The 18,896-nt window shown below is 42.6% G+C and overlaps 1 long non-coding RNA gene across 2 annotated transcripts in view; it reads right to left on the bottom strand.

Moving 5' to 3' along the window:
• Window positions 1–582: 582 nt before the first annotated feature.
• The window catches only part of LOC135971654 (uncharacterized), a 103,497-nt gene continuing 85,183 nt past the window's right edge, over window positions 583–18,896 (bottom strand). Inside the window, exons 1-3 of one of the 2 annotated variants that reach the window (XR_010587903.1) lie at window positions 8,401–8,619; window positions 4,482–4,580; window positions 583–1,558 (exon numbers count right to left, since the gene is read on the bottom strand). This is a non-coding gene — a long non-coding RNA (uncharacterized lncRNA). Of the gene's footprint in view, window positions 1,559–4,481; window positions 4,581–8,400; window positions 8,620–18,896 lie in introns of those variants that run through there. The other variant, XR_010587904.1, reaches the window with a different exon arrangement.

Genomic DNA, 18,896 nt, shown 5'->3' on the forward strand with positions numbered 1-18,896 from the left:
AAATGACCCCACAGAAAGAAAAAAATGTTATTAAAAAGCAGCAACAAAAACAAAACAGTATCAGGCACAAACCAATGAAAACATTCTCATGAAATGGCTCTCTGGGAATTTTCTAACATTTCTTCTTGGTCACCATCTGAACCCACCTGGGGGAGTACAGGCCATGAGAATACACTTGAGAGTCAGCAAAAATAATTAAGAGGTTGTATAATTGACCATATTGCACATCTCACCTCTGGGGTTGGGGGTCCCCTGGTTCAAGACCCCAAGTGGGATACAAGGTAACACCCAGTGAGGGCCATTCTCTCACCTCCCTGACCATCCAGGTGGAAATTAAAGATCCCAGGATACTTTTCAAAATAGCACAGGGGATCACCCAGCTGTCTGGACCAGCAGTCCCCAGTCTCAATAAAATCCAACTTAATGTTCCCGGCTGGGAATGAGCCCTTCTCAAACATAGAGAAAGTCTGTACTCATGGACACAATTATGAAACTGTCCTTTGAGCACTGTAATTACTTTATAATTCACAGAGGACTTGAGATACTTGGAGAGTGAAGGATGCTATGAAAAAGTCAATTCGATTGTAATTTATAATTGAATTTATCCACAGAGAAACAAGTGGTCACTAAACGAAAGTATCTTCTAGGGAGCAAATTTACAGGTGTAGCTTTTACAACTACCAGTGGCTTAGCTCCAAGAAAATTCAAATTCCAAAGTGATAGCTTTCCACAAAAAACATAACTTCAGAGTTGAGTATTTGTATTAAAAAAAATTCTCACCAAGTAGTATTTTTGTAGCTCAATCCCCCACTAGTTTAATATATACTCAAGTTAGGGGAAATAGACCTAATGTGTAAAGAAGGTGACCCTAAACAGTTTCCATCACCTCCTCCTAGTTAATCTTTAAATAGCAATGGTTAGACATTGTGTGTTTTGTATACGAATTAAGAAAGGCTAAACCTACAAACTACATTCATCTTATATTAATTGACTACAAAGAAAATACTGAGAGATAATTATTAAGAATATCTTAAAGGGAAACAAATTAATATCAACATTTTATGCAGCAAAGCTCATATGAACAGTCATAAATGACATTGCTAAATTTAAACACTGCATCCATAATCCACCTTTCAGCCCATGATCTGAAAGATATTTGTAATATATGGGCAAGCAGAGTTCTAAGAGAAAAGTGTAAGCAAAGGATAGGGCAATGTGTTATTTTAAAGTATATAAAAATTATCACTATATAAAAGTTATCCCAAAACTTACCAACTTGAAACAACATTTACTATATCATAGTTTCTCTGAGTCAAGACTTCAGCAGTGGCCTAGCTGGGACCACAATCAAGTGTCAGCAGGGCATGGGGTCCCATCTCAAGGTTTGACTGAGTATGGATCCACCTCCAAGCTTACACACAGAGTTGTTTGCAGGATTCAGTTCCACACAGGCTGTTGGACTGAGGGCTTCAGTTCCTCCTGGACTGTTGGCCAGAGGCCTCCCTCACTTCCTTCCACATGGGCCTCTCCATAGAGCAGCTCACAACATAGCAGTTGCCTTCCTCAATGCAAAAAGCGAAAGAAGAAGATGGTGAATAATGGGGAAGGAAGTCAGAGCCTTTCTGTACCCTAATCCCAGAATGATATCCATCACATTTTTAGTATTCTATTTGCCAGAAATGAGTCACTTGGTTCAGTCACTTGGAGGTCAGTGGGGACCATCTCAGACAGAGGCTGCCTGCCCCAGGTAGGTGCCTGTGTAGTAAAGAATTAACTCTACCCAAAGAGCAGCAGTCTAGCCTTTGAATCTCTAAATCCTTGGAATTTCCTGAGTGATAGCAGTGCCTTTGTTATTCATGGTGGACTCCTCTTATGCTGATGAGGTGACTCATTGTGGGCCCCTGGAGAGTTTGTGCTCATAGATGACTAAGGGTGAAAGCTGGCCACCTTGAAAGCCCAGTGAGATTAGAGGGTTGGGACATTCAGTCAGGTAATCAGCTGGTCAAGGATTCCATCAATCATGCCTACATAATGAAACCCCAATAAAAACTCTGGACACTGATATTTGGTGACTGCTATGATCTGAATGTCCCCCCAAAATTTATGTGTTGAAATGTAATCACCAATGTGATAGTATTAAGAGGTGGGGCCTTTTGGAGTAGATTCAGGCATAAGGGCAGAGCCCTCATGGATGGAATTAGGATCCTTATAAAAGGGCTTGAAGGAGTCAGTTTGCTCTCTTCTGGTCTTCTGCCTTCTAAGGTCACTGAGACAGTGTCACCTATGAGGAGAGGGCCCTCACCAGACACTGGCACCTTGAGCTTGGACTTCCCAGCCTCCAGAACTGTGAAAAATAAATATGTGTTCTTTATGTATAGTACATAGTCTATGATATTTTATTGGAGCAGCACAAAGTGACTAAGACAGTGACCTTCATAGGCTGACAATGCTGCACATTTTCACACTGCAACAACAGGAGGGTAACACATCCCTGAGGACACTGAAGCTTTACATTTGTGACCCTCTGAGTCTCAAATCCTGTCCCATGTGTCTCTTCCTTTGGCTGGCTCTAATTTGTGTCCTTTTGCTATAATAAAACTGTAATTTTAAGTATGGTGCTTTCCTGCATTCGGTGAGTCATTCTGGCAATTTATCAAACCTGAGGGAGTCCATGGGAACCCCTAAATTTGTTGTTACCTTTTCTCATGTGAGGATGGCCCTGGGGACTCCCAAACTTGTAAGTGGTGTCAGAAGTCTTGGGGAGACTTGACAGTCTTGGAAGACTGTGCCCTTAACCTTGAGTTTGGCTGACACCAAGTTAATACCTGAAAGACTTTTGCTGTTCCATTTATTCCAAAAGGAATTAACTATTTGGTTTGTTCATTTGTTTAGGTTTTAGTCTTGCTTCTCTTTTTGAAGACAATTTCCTCAAGAGATATCCTAGATAAGCAAGTGGGGAAACTATTACCACTTTTTAGAGGACACCAGCCTCATCAAGTGATCATCCCCAGGCTAACAGAGCTCCTTCTAGGGCTATGGTAACCACTGGGTTGGTGCAGGAGAGCTGGAAAGTGAACATGACAATGGCGTGCCCTTTATGAATCCCACCAAACACAATGGCAGCTAAATTATTGAAATGTTTGTCAATTTATTGCCACAGCAAATATTTTGAGATTTCTAGCTCAATGTATTCTACTGAGCATATTTTAGACAATATGAATTTTAGATCATTCCTTCATTATACTCCCTCTTTTTAATAAATGTTTACTGAGAGCATTCTATCTGCCAGGCACTGACGTAAGTGCTTCCCAGTATGACCTTATTTAATCCACAAAAATTATTCCTGAGGTAGTTGTCTGTTACTGCAGTAACCTTATTTTACAGATGAAGAAAGTGAGGAGCAAAGAGATTAAGGCCACAAGAAAAATAAAATTCTAAATTCACATTGAAAAGCAAGTGAGCAGATATCTACCAGTTCTTCTTAGGGTCACTTTTACTTGGAATATAAAATTGACAGGCACTAGACTCTGTTTTTTCATTACCATGGACTAATCACTGTAAATTTAATTGATTTTAAAGGCAACTGAAATTATGTGCAAAAGAAAGGAAAACTATTAATATTTCTTAGAAAAGGGATTGCAAGCTCAACAGCTTCTGGGGCCAGGCAGATAATGTGAGTGAATAAGGGAAGCAGTTGGGGGGGGGCCCAGTGAGCCCAGGAATGCCAGCCCCTCTACAGAATGCAAGAAACACAGGGACCCCATCGCTGCCTGTGGGAATAGGATCCAGCATTGCCTAACCACAGGCTTTTCAAGAAAAACCCAGGAATCTGAAGTTTAAAAAAAAAAAAATTCCTTATTTCTAAATGTTGGCAACAAGCTCTTGTTTTAATTTCTAAGCTAAACAAAACACACCAGTGGTTCAGAAGTTGATCTAGAAAAAATAACTAAGAGAACAAATGTTATTTTGGCTCATTTGATCCCTGTCAAGAATCAAACCAGATTATCCTGGCTCCTGGTTGGGGCCAAAATGGCTTGACTCTATGGTGTGGACCACTTCACAAATAAGCTCTTCACCTTCTAAACTTTGCAGACACAGAGCTGACCAACTGGAGACAGCTAAGAAAGGAACCATGACGTCATGAGCTCTTGAGGTTGGGAGAAATCATAAAAAGACCGGATCCATTGAAGAAATCCCTTCCACCCACATCTCTAGCAAATAATTATCCAGATTATCCCAGAATCTTCTAGGGGATTAATCTAAGGGATTCTTGAATCTATGGGAATTAATCTGAAGATATCTCATCTCCCTTCTAATGAGCTCCAGTCATTATGAAATTCTTCCTAATACTGGCTTGAAGTGTGCCCTGCACTCAGGCATCCTAGTTCTCTTCCCTGGATCCAGCTGACTGTACCAGCCTCTTTGCACCTGACAGCCTTTCCCATATTCATAAACACCCTCTACACCAAGATTGATCTTACCTTAGAGCCCTTCCAAGTAGGAGCTCCTCAGTATCTAGTTACCCTCTTCTGACCTAGCTTCATAATATAAGTCTTCCCTTTAAAACATTGCACCTAGAACTAAACATGCAGAAGATGAGCTCAAACTGCTTCTCAAAAAAAAAAAAAAAAAAAAAATCCCACCAAACAAGGCCATGCTACAGTTTGCCAACGGGAGAATCCACAACACACTGTTTGACCAACTTAGATATAAATTTGAAGAATTAGAATGAAATAGTGAAAAGTCTACTTTAAAATTTGAATTTGGTAATTTAGGAATTAAATTACATATTTATTCTGAATCACACATTCTAATAGAATAGATCAATTTAGAAGCATAGCTTTTCTGGCTGGATGTGGTGGCTCATGCCTGTTAATCCCAGCACTTAGGGAGGTGAAGGCAGGAGGATCACCTGAGATCAGGAGTTCAAGACCAGCCTGGGCACCATAGTGGGACCCCATCTCAACAACAACCACAAAATAAAAACGTGGCTTTTCTTTTCTACACAAGTCATCAAAAAAAATTATTCACTCTTCATTTGCATCATTACATCATCCCTGCCATCACTGGAGCCACCTTCAGAGTCACATAAATAAAACAGATTTCCAGAATATATCTTTAGCTCTAAATTGCTCAAAGTGTAGTATTTTTGAAAAGTTTCAGCCAGGCGCGGTGGCTCACGCCTGTAATCCTAGCACTTTGGGAGGCTGAGGTGGGCGGATCACGAGGTCAGGAGATCGTGACCATTCTGGCTAACACGGTGAAACCCCGACTCTACTAAAAATACAAAAAACTTAGCTGGGCGTGGTGGTGGGCGACTGTAGTCCCAGCTACTCGGAAGGCTGAGTCAGGAGAAGGGCGTGAACCTGGGAGGCGGAGCTTGCAGTGAGCGGAGATAGCGCCACTGCACTCCAGCCTGGGCGACACAGCGAGACTCCATCTCAAAAAAACAAAAAAAAATTTCATTTAAGTAAAACATGCATATACAGAAAAAGGCACAAATCATTTGTGTTTGGCTCACTGATTTTGCTCAAAGTGAGCCAACAGAACGACTCTGGCCCTCATTACAAACCAGTGCCCCAGAAGCCCCGCCCTTTTCCTCTTCAGAGGGAAACCGTTATCCTGACTCCTACCACAGCAGTTTAAAGGTACCTGCTTTTGAATTTTATGTAAGAGTTATTTGTGTCTAGTTTCTTTTAGTCAATATTATGCTCATGAGAGTCATCCATACTATTTTATATTGTAGTTACACTTGTAGTTCAAGGTTTAAGTTTACATCTGTGTGTGGTGCATTTACTATGTTGTTCCCCCAAGCCACAAGTGTCTATTTGCATAATATTAGGCAGCTGGGCTTTTGAAATTCATCTCATAGGTTTATAGATGTGTGATTTCCACAATATAACCCCCTATTTGTTGGCTTTGTCAAGTGATCTCTAAAAATCAATAAAAAACTTGTTTAAATCAACATTTTGCATTTAAAACTGTGAGGTCATACACCCAGGAATAATCACTAAATTGATGTAAAATTTCTTTGCCTCCTTTTTTTTTAACTAATTCTGTCAAGGGGCCTCTGTAAGCCTCAATACTGGCATTGATGGAGGTAATATGTCTTCATAATACAATATATTCTTGTTTCCTGTAATATGAGAGACTTATTAGACCTTAAATATAAGGTGGCTTTTTTTCCAATGCATAATTTTTGGAGGAAAAGCTCATCACATATTCAGGCATAAATTGTGTCTCATATTAACCTCTTATCATTTGGGTTCCAATATTTTCTCTTATTGAACCTATGATTAGCTAAAATACCCAAATTTTTTGCTCATGAGTTCCTACAGAACTATTTATTGCCAGAGTATATTTCTATTTATACTTATACTTTTAACTAAGTATAAATTCCATATTAAGATCATCATATACCTCCGTGTACATAATGCTAGGGATTTTTCAAAGCACTTTCAAATGCATTATCACAATAATTCAGTGCAATAGCCCAGGGAATGAATTGTTATGCACATTTTATACATATGAATATAATTATCACCGATGGATTTCAACATGTTTGAAGGGATAATGCTGATGTTTTATAAAAGGCTCCTTCAAATGGAAAAGAACACTATCTAGCAAAATCAAAAGTCATGATATTTGAATATTCCCCGAAAAATACAAAAAGTAAGCTAGCACACAGCAAAATATTATTGTGATAAATAAAAGAAAAGCAAATTCAAACAATAATGAGGACCATTTTAGACTTAGTTAATGAATGAGGCAGAATCCAACAGTGATAAAATTGCAGAGAAATTGTTAAATTCATTATTTGCTGGTAACACCATAAATTTGTATAATTCTTCTGGAAAAGTAAGTTGGCAATATGTTTATTTTAAAAACCAAAAACCAATCCATACCCATTCACCAAATATTCCCCTGCATATAATTTATTCTGGAGGAAATTATTTAGAAGAAAATACGTCATTTGCAGGGAGATGTTCATTGAAGCCTTATTTACAATAATAAGAAAAGCAAACAATGTAAGTTTATTTCAATATTTTAAATAAAGCTTTGTTCAAAGGAATGCCATCCAATCTCTCTCTCTTTCATACACACTCACACATACTATACTTTGCAAATATGGGAGAGAATATTACTGTTTCTGTATTCCTGTTACATCTTGTTCATTCCCAGTATTCTCAATATTGTATTTCACACAATACTTTCTCATCTGATTTTTCTTATTTAACCATACAGTTAAGTTTGCATTGGCCCAGGAACAGCCTTTGTGGTGAGGAAAAGGCTAGCAGGTATAACATGATTTTCAAAACTGCAAAACCAGATGGGAACTGTGACTCTCTGAATGGAGAGGCTGTGGCTGTGTCTATGCACTTACAAATAAATTTTGTGATGAAAATACATTTGCATGAATCTCCAGATAACCTGAACAATTGTTTATCCAACAGTGCCGACTCTAAACATTTTGGCAGATCACAGGACGCCATCCCCAGCAGGCACCTCTGTTGTAGTGTAAAATGCACAGTGGCTCCCTCAACGTCTCGCTAATAGCTGCAGGAGGAGGGGGAGGGAAGACTTCATCTAGGTCCTTAGCAAGCGTAATTCAAGTCCTTGCCTTCATTAGTCTAAATATCATTTAGACTTTTTAACATGAAATTTGATTTTCTTAATTTAGAGGGGAAAATATTCGTTTAGTTCATGTATTTCCTGAGATATGCGGGAAATGTCAGGAGGTGGAAAACCAGGTATTTAAGGGGGTTTTGCACTTTTTATACAATCTAGTGCCTTAACTTCCCCTCAAGAGAGACAGGAGAAGCAGCTCAGACCATTGAAACAGTGTGCTCAATGTCAATGTTTGCCTTTCCAAATCCACATGTTTCTGGTCACTTCATGACATGTTTATTGGTCTTGACAGGCAAGGAATAGAACAGGAAACTGCAACCTTGCACCCATCTGACTGGTCTGTGGGCAGACTAGCCTTGGTTTCTGCTTTGTTGAGGTCCACATGGTGGCTAAAGGCCCTCCTGCCATTAACTCCCCTTACATCCGATTCTCTGTAAAATTTGTACCAGCAAGTCTGGGGCAGTTAAATATATGGCTTGGGTAATTAAGCAGGTTACAGATGAATATTATTTGGTCTGCAAACAATTCTGTAAAAGGTTCCAGAGGGTTGTCTCGAGGATTGTAGCTTATTTGTGGGGTTTTGGCAGGAAATGGCTAATTATGACACCTGCACACGTTTCTATACAATTGGAGCCTGGGGATTCTCAACCTTGTGTACACAAGTCAGACTCGCCTTCATGGTGGGGAGCCACACAGCAGAGGACTGAGATCAAGCAGAGCCTTGTTAGCAGCACTGTGGAGGAAACAGTTCAGCTCCGGCTAGCAGCTTACCTCTATGCATTTCCCCAGCAACCAATCCTAGGGATGCTGGCATCGAAATTGCCCCTTACGTGCTCCGTATCCACTGCAGGTCTTCTGAAGGTGCACTAGTCCATCGTGAAAACGTTACTTCGAGAGCAATTTCTCTGTCCCTGTAGGTTAGGAATTCCACTGATGGCATCTGGGAACCCTCTGTAAACCTGCAAGCAGAATTGGCAATGGGTATAAGCATGCAGAGAAATCCATAGCTTTTATCTGTTTCTCAAAGATAACAGATGGTGACTGCCTGATGTCAATGCTGCAATCTCAGAGCAGTGTGGGATCAGTTGAAGGACTTTAGGAAATGGAATGTGCCAAAACCCCAGGCTGCCCAGCTGGAGCCATCTCCTCTTCTTCCTCCTGGATGTCCAGCTGACCCTAATTTCCAGCAGCTTCTGCTGGTAGGTGTGGCCATGTGGTTGAGTCCTAACCAAAGGCATATGAAAAGGAAGATGGTGCCTGTTCTGGCCAAGGCTTTTAATAGGTGACTGCCCCTCCTACAAATCTTTTCACCTTTCACCAGTTCATGTAGAGGATGACAAGGTGGTAGGAGACAGTAGAACCGTAAGTCAAAAGGAGCTTGAATTCCTGAGTTATCATATGGAAGAAAGCTTCCCACCAACCAACAACAGCTGCCTCAGACCGTGGAGCACAAAAATAAACTTCTCTTCTGTTGAAAAATTCATTGTACACATTTATACAGAGTAGGCTAGTCTACTGTAGGACAGGAAGCAGCCTGGTCGTATTTGCATTTTAGAATGGGCTTCACATTTCGAATATAGTTTTTGTGATGAAGAGAAACATCAGGCTTTCACTGTACTGCAGCACTTTTGTATTATCACTTTTCAAAGTGCCCGACACATCCTGCCATTCCCACAGTGCCCACATCTTAGACAACAAAAAAAGCATTTTATTTATAGATCAGCTGCTGGGTCATCTCCTTCAGACTCGTACACAAGGGCACAAAGTCTTCCAATATTATTTCCCTAAGTATGACATCCAATTTTTCCTTGAATATCTCTAGTTCTAGAGTCATGACGGCTTCCTGAATTTTTTTCCCCCACATCAGACTTTGGTTTTCTCTCTTCTGGCTTCACCAAGTAATTGGCCAGACCCAGGTGAATAAAATCACTCCATAGTGAAAACCGGAAACACAGAGGTAAATGACTAAAATTAGCCTTTATTAAGTACTCCCTAGGTGTGATCTCCTTCAATCCTCATACTAATCCTCCATTTGACAGGCCCTGAGATTTTAAATAACCCACCCATTATCACAACACAAAGGATGGAACCATGGCAGGCCTAGATCCTCATGGGCTTACAGCCCAGCCCAGCCCAGCCCAGCCCAGTCCCCTCTAATTGACTGTCTAGGACTCAGCTAATAGAAGCATTTCATCCCTGATTCACGCTCAAGTTCCTCAGTCATTTGGGGAAATAAAACCTTGAGTTCGCTGAGTATTTTTACTTTGGTGTAGTGCACTTCCCAGAGCCAAAACAATTATTTTTTAGAAAGTATTCTAATTCCCTTGAAAGAGACCCAGCAGAAATGGTTGTAGACAGGAAGTATACAGAGACAGTGGATTTGAGAAAATCACTTTCTCATTGCTCAAAATGAGCTTCCAGAACGGATTAGAAAACATTCACTCTGAAAAGGAGCTGGGGATTTTGGGAAATGTTATATTGGTGTTGATCAGGTCCCTCTGCTCATGCATTGAAGATCTGAGACTAGGGGCCTGGGTGTCTCCTGACTCTCCTCTTCATTGCCTGCCCTTGCATAAATGGGAGGAAGGGTCCCCAGCCCCTCCATCACATCCTGGTCCTCCTGTAATCTTTGTTCAGTTGTATGCAGGGGGCCTTTGCAGGGGGAGGGGAGGGATCAGACCTTTCTGAGCCAAGGCATAGGCATCCCCAGCCACACTGATCAAGGCAGAGGCATGGGGTCTGCAAGGGCAGGGCAGCCCCGAGCCGGCCGCAGCCACAACATGTCCATGCCAAGCTCATCACCAGGACTGGGTAATGAGGTCAATGTGAAAACAACTGGAAGGCACGTTCCCCAGGAAACACAAGCAAAGTGGAAATGGCCCGACCTTATGTTGCGGAATCCAAACCCATTGAGTCAATTGCCGGGAAACATGACATGACCTTTCAGATGCAGTGAACATCGCTGGGAGAGCAGGCTGCCCTGCTCTTTTCCATTTGCTGCCCCCGAGGCAGCAAGTCACTGGAAATAATAGCCCCCATTCCAAATCTGTGCTTCTTTGATGAAACACACATGCACAGCATCGAGCTTGACACTGGGGCAGACATGTGCTCATGTACTTGTGTGTGCATACAGACACACACACATATATATATATGTACTAAGTGTATATGCTTTTATTTATCTGTAAGTCCCTTTCAACTTAATGTTTCATGTTCTATAATAGAATATGATATCATTATAGCTTTATATTTTAAATAGAATTCTTTGGGACCCAGTGCATATTATTGAGTGAGAAAATAACCTTTACAGCCTCATTCTCAACAGCAGACAATGACTCCCTCTTTGAAATCAATTAACAAAGCTACTTGCCCCTCCAACACTGACCCAGCCTGAAATAGACCCAATAAATCCTGCTTTTCTGTTTTCTACTGTCCTCCTATCTTTTCTACAGCTTATTAGAATCTGAACACAGAGCATGTTCTTCATGATTAGCAATTGCAAGTTAAAGGAAGGGACACTGCTCTTTCTGCAGGAAAACTGTTAAGTCTTGCTCTTGGGATTCAAACTCCAAGCCAGGAATGCTTGCCTTGGAAGCCAGTTTGACGGATAAGCTGGAAAAACAGCTCTATGCTCTCTGATGGGAAAGCTCCTTTGATGAAATGTTAGACAGGGGCCCACTACATGTCACCATAAGCCCCTCTGAAGACTTCACAATCATCCACAGCGCTAAACATTTTAACAGAAAAAAAATTTCTTGCTGAGAAATGGAAAATGCTTACTACGAGTCTGAAAAATATGATCCTATTTTTTAAAAAAGAAATGGGGTGAGGGTGGGAGTCCCAATAGGTAATTCGTACTATGTTTAATCCTTGTTGCTGAGGACAAGTTGCAGCATCATGAGTAGGCTGGCTAAACCTGGGTTAATTACATGGATATGGCATATATTGAGTTCCCAAAAGGATAATGTATGCCAAGATTGTTCTCCTCATATTCTGTGCTCTACTTAAACTTAGAATGACAGATAGGGGAGCTGGGAGGGCTCCCAGGAGCTATGAAATATATTCCCTGTAGATTACAGAATACTTTGAGCAATCATTAGAAAATGTAATCACTACTTTATCATATAAAACTGTTTCTCACTGTTGGAGGCTGATTTTTGTAGGTTTAATATAGCTCTAGGTCATGCTTTATGGATCACTCTGCAGAAATGCTTTGTTGGAAGTTTCCATCAAGGTTAGCTTAGCCATGAGGAGGTCAGGGAGCCTGAGCAGGAATGTGACCCTCCTTCCCACAGAGCTGGAAGATCATAATTCTTGGGACCCCTGAGAAGACTGAACTTTGGAGATGTTCCCAGTCCTACAGGTCCTGCTTTCTGTAAGTAAGCCCCATGAAATTTATCACATCAGCAAGAAAGGGAATAGTCATATGGAGTGAAAGTTGCCCTTGAAAATCCCTTAGGTAGCTTGTTAAGCCAAGCAACAATAATCATGATAACACCTAGCACTTAGTAAGAGCTTACTATGACCCACACTGTTCTAGTGTTAAGATACAGGTATGATGACTACTTCCATTTTATAGATGTGGGAAACTGAGGCACAGAATGAGTCAGTGACACTCACCCAAGGTCACAGAGCCACTCAGTGGTGGAGCCAGGATTTGAACACTGGAAGTCTGGCTTCGCAGCCCTTGCTTGTTAGTACATGTGGCTTGGTATACAGTACCCAGTATGTTACTGTGCTTGCATAAAAATTGAATGTCTGATGAACTATGAAGAGTGAAGACTAATCCTGTATGCCTTCCAGTGATGCATCTTTCTCTTCCCAATGATACCACTGAAATTGTCATTTTCCTCTTGTAGTTGAAACTGATCCAATTGTCCCATAGAGCTGATGTTTAAGGTTTCTTTGAATAAACATAGAAATTGATGCTTCCAGTCTTGAAACTTGAGAAAGTTACATTTGTCTTATCTGAGTTCCTTTTTCAGGAAACCAACCATCAGGGCTCCCAGATAGTATCAAGGAGCTGAAATTCACCAGATCACTGTCAGACCACTGACCCATCATGACTGCCTAACTGCCCGCCTGCTTCCTGTTGACCAACTTCTCTTCCTTACCCCTCCCTAATTCCTGTTTTCCCACACATGGTTACATTGCTTCCCTGCTATGTAAATCCCTAACTTTAGTCAGCCTGGGAGATTGATTTGAGACTTCTCAGCTGGGGCACCCAGTCAAAGCCTTCTTCCTTGGCAATACTCATTGTTTCAGTGATTGCCTTTCTGTGTAGCAAGCAACGGGACCTAGACCAAACCCTTAGTGTTTCAGTAACATAGGGAGCTCATACCGTTGAACTTGAGTAAGTTAGGTGTTCATCCAATGTGATTCCACTGTGTGTGATGTGATTTTATTCAGCTGGGAATAATAGAAGTGGAGACTGCCTGGCAAGAGCTACATCCTTTTTCAAACTGAGACAGTGCATGAGTAAAACCTAAACCTGGGATCAGAGACATAAAATATTTATGCCTGCCAAGAGCAACCAAAGATACATTTAAGAACTTCTTCTGGCTGGGCACAGTGGCTCACACCTGTAATCCCAGCACTTTGGGAGGCCAACGTAGGCAGATCATCTGAGGTCCGGAGTTCGAAACCAGCCTAGCCAACATGGTGAAAACTCATCTCTACTAAAAATACAAAAATTAGCCAAGTGTGGTGGCACTCACCTGTAATCCCAGCTACTCGGGAGCCTGAGACAGGAGAATCACTTGAACCCAGGAGGCAGAGGTTGCAGTGAGCTGAGATTGCACCACTGCATTCCAGCCTGGGCGACAGAGTGAGACTCTGTCTCAAAAAAAAAAGAAAAAGAACTTCTTCCATCATAGACTTAAATAATTAATTCTACAAAAAGGCTTGTTGGTCAATGGGGAAGATATGCTGTGATTCTGGAACATTTCTGGGATAGAATGGGGTGGCATCGCCTCTAACATATTCACCACACAGCAGTGCCATACCCTTTGGCCTTAAAGGCACACAGTCCTGATGTTGTTGGTCCCCATACTTTGTCTGCCAAAGGCCAACTCACCATAATTAAATTAAGAGACTAACATATAAGCCAATGCCTATGAATTAATGGCCTTGGTTTGACTGGACTATTTCTTGGTCATAGCCAGCAGATTCCCTCCACTTAGGAGAGAATAATAAATCAAATTACAATCAGAAAGGGGCTTGAAGAACATTAAATCAGAACCATGACATGTACTAACTCTGAAGACTGCAGCACTGATGAAGTGCTTGAGGGACTTTTCTCCATCATGGAAAGTACTTTACCAAAGAATATCACCTTAAACTCCTGCCTCCCAGTCCACAGCCTGACCACCCTGAGAATCGATTTCCTCCCTGCTGTATATATCATCCCCATCCATCACCAGAATGGAAATAACTTGCATACAAAGCTTTAATACCTACTGGGGTTGCGAATATACTTACACTACACTCAGATGTGCAGATAAAATGTGCTTAACATACTTTCTTCCTGGGTAGCAGAAAAACATACATGTGCCAATGAAGCATTCTTCTGTCTCTTCGGTTTGAATAATCTCCTCTTGGTTTAAATAGCCAGTCTATGCAAAGTTCAGCCCTCAGGAAAGGAGCCTTTTTTGTTGTCTCCCTAGGCAAATGCTCATCCTCTTCCCTAAGATGGTGCCAGAAGGTGTGAGGGGAGCTCACTGTGTCTTCCCAGGCATGGGAATGGAAGGAGGAGAGAAGGTCCTTGGATCTATGGTGTCCTCTGGATCTTCCTTGGTCTCTGCTACTGAGTGGCTGGACAGCTTATCACCATCATATCGTGGTCTCCAGAGTGTGGCTTTTTGTCCTCAACATGAGAAACCTCCCCTCAAGAGTCCATGGTTAGGGCCAATTACCACCAGGCTCAAAGGCCCAGCCACAGGCCTACACCTTCCATCACTGGGGGACAGGGATCTTTGCATCCCACACTCCACCATGTTCAAGCCAACCTCACTGATCTAGCCCCTTCCTTTCAACACTGCTGTACTATCAATATGCATCATGTTGGAAGGGACAGAGGACAGGCATCTTCTTAGAAGACAAGGCAGACAAGTATTCAAGTGGTCCCATCTTTCAGGAGACCTCTCCTGTACCTATCCAATGTTTCTAAAGCACTGCTGCCACTCCCCAGGGGTCGTTCTCTGACTCTATCCCTTCTTTACCACATGTGTTGGGGTCCGCGTGTTTCCTAAACAAAGGAATGAACACACAAGACAACACAAGACAAGACAAACATGGCGGCTGCCTCAAATGGCGCGCTCTGCTTTATTTTATACAGTCGTTTGTGGAATGTTGCCAAGTCACAAGACACATTGTTGTTTTTCTGACCTTTCCCTGACTTTCTGGATTTTCAAGATGTTTACACATAAACAAGCCCCCAACGCCCTGCTTCGTTTGCAAGAGCAGGACTTATCGGGAACGCCTCGTTTGCGAGCACGTAGTCCTCTACACACATGCTTCACTAAGCTAGAAGAGCCAGGCTTGGGCTTTCCCACCTCTAGGGCAGTGAAATTCATGCCCCAGCCTTCATAATTGAAGGAGGGCCTTCCTCGCAGTATAGAAAAACTATGCAACCTGAGGCCTCCAAACTTGGTGCTAATTCCACTTAAGAATTTGAAAAAGCCTTTTTCCTCCAACAATGCCAAGAGCAGCAAATCCAAATCTAATATGAAGGGCAAGGCTGAGCAGTGACTTATTCTAATAGGGACCCACACTTCCCCTGCACAACTGAGAGCCATTGCTCAGCATGTAGGAAGAACAGTATTACAGAACAAGAAATTACAAAATACAGAATAAGAAAACTGTTCCATATTCATGTTTGGTAGTGCCTGCAGCCTGGATCTTTAGAAGTCTAGCATAATTAGACTATAATGCAAGGTGAGACTATTGCGGGGGGGCGGTTTGGAGCCCTTGCCATATGCCAGGTACTAAATGAGGTTATTTGTATCATTTCATTTAACTCATCAACAACTCTAAAAGGTAGATATTATTATTACCCATTGTATGAATGAGGTGACCGGGAGCTCGCCCAAAATCTTACCTTTTAGAAAATGGTAGTGCTTTGTGAGCCCGGGTCTGTCTGTGTCTGACCCATGTGCTCTTGCCACCACGTGAAGATACTTTTCATGGGATCATTCCCTCTTTCCTTGGGGTTCCCAATAACCAAACAACTAATAAACGAATCAAGGCCGACTTCATTTGAACTTCTGACTGTTTTCCAGCCAATCTGGCAGAGAACCAATTTAAATACAACATGCCCTGGGCAAATGCTTCAGATCAGCCCAGGCAGTCACTGCCTATGCCCTGCACATCTGTCTCTACTGCTGTGCCAATGGACTGGGGGCACCCCGCAGGACTGACTTTCATGAGCTGGAAGGAGAAGAACTCGTGGAGTTATTTTTTTGTTATGCTTTCCTTACTGTGCAGTGCACAGAAGCACAATTTACAGAGGCCTGTAATGAACACATTCATTCTGAAAGAACAAATTCTACACCCTGAGAACATGGAGCTCCCATAACATATCAAGTTAATCCAGGGGACACTGGAAAGCTCACCATAAGGAAGAGGAAAATGAATTGGCATTTTCAGTGATCTGAAATGGGGCTGGAGAGTTCTGATTGGCCCCAGGCCAGGGAAACCCTGAGGTTGGAGCAGGTGCCGTCAGAGGCCTGGTTGCAGAAATGACTGCCCAGGATACCAGGCACGATGCGGGACTCGGGGCAGCAAGGGCCAAAATATCTGCAGCAGCCAAGATAGATCCAGACTGGGCAGAGGAGCTGGGAAGAATACAGGCAGGGGCAGCAGGAGGTGGGCTTCGGAAAACCACCCTAGGATGGCCTGTGACCTGGAAGCTTAGGCAAAAGCAAATGCACTGGAGATGGGGATGGAAACATTGTCTCTCCCAGTCAGCCACAGAGGAAGAGAAGCTCTCCATGCCCGCTCCCCCTGCCCCGTGGCCAGGATCTCTATCCCTGTCCCAGGATCCAGGGCCTGCAGAGGGAGTCTACACTTCCCACATCCAGGACAAAGAAGCCAGAGAACCGGGCCCCGCATCCTTCCAGGACAGCTTTTGGTCACAAGTCTGGGAAAATGCTCCCCATGTCATTCCTAGATCCCTTTAGCCAGCTTGCTTTTACAGAGGACCAGTCCCCACATAAGTGAAGAATAGCAGCAGCTCTGTTTTCGCTTCTTGTGACTGCTATAACAAAGTACCCCAAGCTGGGTGGCTTAAAACAACACATTTATTCTCTTCCAGTTCTGGAAGTCAGTTGTCCAGAAGGAGTCTTGTGGGGCTAAAATCAGCATACAAGCAGGGTCATGTTCCTATTTGGAGGTTCTAGGGGAGAATCTGTGTCCTTGACTTTTCCAGTGTCCAGGGGCCTTCTGGCTCCCTTGGCTTGTGGCCCCTTCCACCCTCTTCAAAGTCAGCTTCCTGACTCCCGTTTATAAAGACCTTTGTGATTACATTGGACCCACCATATAATCCAAGATAATCTCCCCATCTCAAGATTCTTAACTTAATCACATCTGCAAGGTACCTTTTGCCATGTAAGGTAATTATATTCACAGGTTCTGGAAATTAAGATGTGGACATCTTTGGGAGGTGTTATTCATCCTACTAGATGCTCTTACAATTTCTTTTCTATTATTTTGTTAATTTTTCTTCAATCTGCAAGGTTCCTTTTACCATGTAAGGTAATTATATTCACAGGTTCTGGGAATTAGGATGTGGACATCCTTGGGAGGCATTATTCATCCTACCAGATGCTCTTACAATTTCTTTTCTACTATTTTGTTAATTTTTTCTTCAATACAGCAGGTACAGTCAAGTGCCTAAATCTTCACTGTGAAGCTCCATCACTGTCCAGGTTTCCCTGTGGGGAGGAGCCTCTGAGACAGAGATTTGCATTCTGGTGGTTGACAGGGGCATGCTCCCAGTTTAGCACCCGGCTGACTTCACAAGAGTACAACCCATGCCACGGTACCAGGTTGTGCACATAGAAGGGCCTTCACTTCATCTAGAGCTCTGTTGTCAACATTTTGGAATTCTTCATAATGTATGAATGGAGGCCCACATTTTTATTTTTATTTTGCATTGAGCTCTACAAAGCAGGTAGCCAACCTTACCTATTAGGCAATAAAGCAGCAGCACACGACAGAGAGAAGAGCTGGGCTGCAATGCAGTCATGAGAAAGGTTTGACTGATCCCATAAGAGCTCCAGAACTGGCATGGACCTGAAGAGGTGCCTTAATTGGCACGGGCTCAGGTCTTTGCCTCCAAAGACCAGTCTCTGCATGCTGGCTATTCTCTGGGAGGAACATAACCAAGGGCAATTTCTAGAGGTGGACTTAGTCGAGAGCCCTGTGATGTTAACATTCCCAGCGGTGGAGGCATGAGTGCCTGGGTCCTGCAGGGGTAGATTGAGTAGCATGCACAGCATCCAGTAGGAGCTCAATGAATACTAACTCACATCTCCATCTACGTAATCACTACTGAGTCCACAAATAGAATACGTTTGGCTGGGTGCGGTGGCTCACGCCTGTAATCCCAGCACTTTGGGAGGCCGAGGTGGGCAGATCATGAGATCAGGAGTTCCAGACCAGCCTGACCAACATGGTGAGACCCCGTCTCTACTAAAAATACAAAAATTAGCTGGGTGCGGTGGCACGCACCTGTAGTCCCAGCTACTCAGGAGACTGAGGCAGGAGAATCACTTGAACCCGGCAGACGAAGGTTGCAGTGAGCTAAGATCGCACCACTACACTCCAGCCTGGATGACAGAGCAAGATGCTATCTCAAAAAAAAAAAAAAAAAGAATACTTTCAGCATCCAACAGGCTCCTTGTGCTCCATCCTGGTCCACAACTGTCCTCACAGAGATAAATACTGATACAGTTGCTATCATCATACATCAGCTATGCAGTTCTTGAACCTCACATCAATGGATTCTTTTGGATCTTGCTTGTTTTATTCATTCATCCATGCTCTGGTGTACATCAGTAATTCTTATTGTTTTGTTCTGTAATATTATATTTGTCCATTCTCCTGAGGATAGACCTTTGGAATATCTGCAATCGTGGATGAATATCAGAAAAGCAGCTCTAAACATTCTTGTACCTGTCTGTCAGTCATTTCTTTTGGGTGTAGACGTAGGAATGGGAATTGTTGCATTATAGGGTAAGCATGTGATTAGCTTTACTGGATAGAGC

This window comes from Macaca fascicularis, chromosome 7 (genome assembly GCF_037993035.2).
Source record: "Macaca fascicularis isolate 582-1 chromosome 7, T2T-MFA8v1.1".
Classification (NCBI taxonomy): domain Eukaryota; kingdom Metazoa; phylum Chordata; class Mammalia; order Primates; family Cercopithecidae; genus Macaca; species Macaca fascicularis.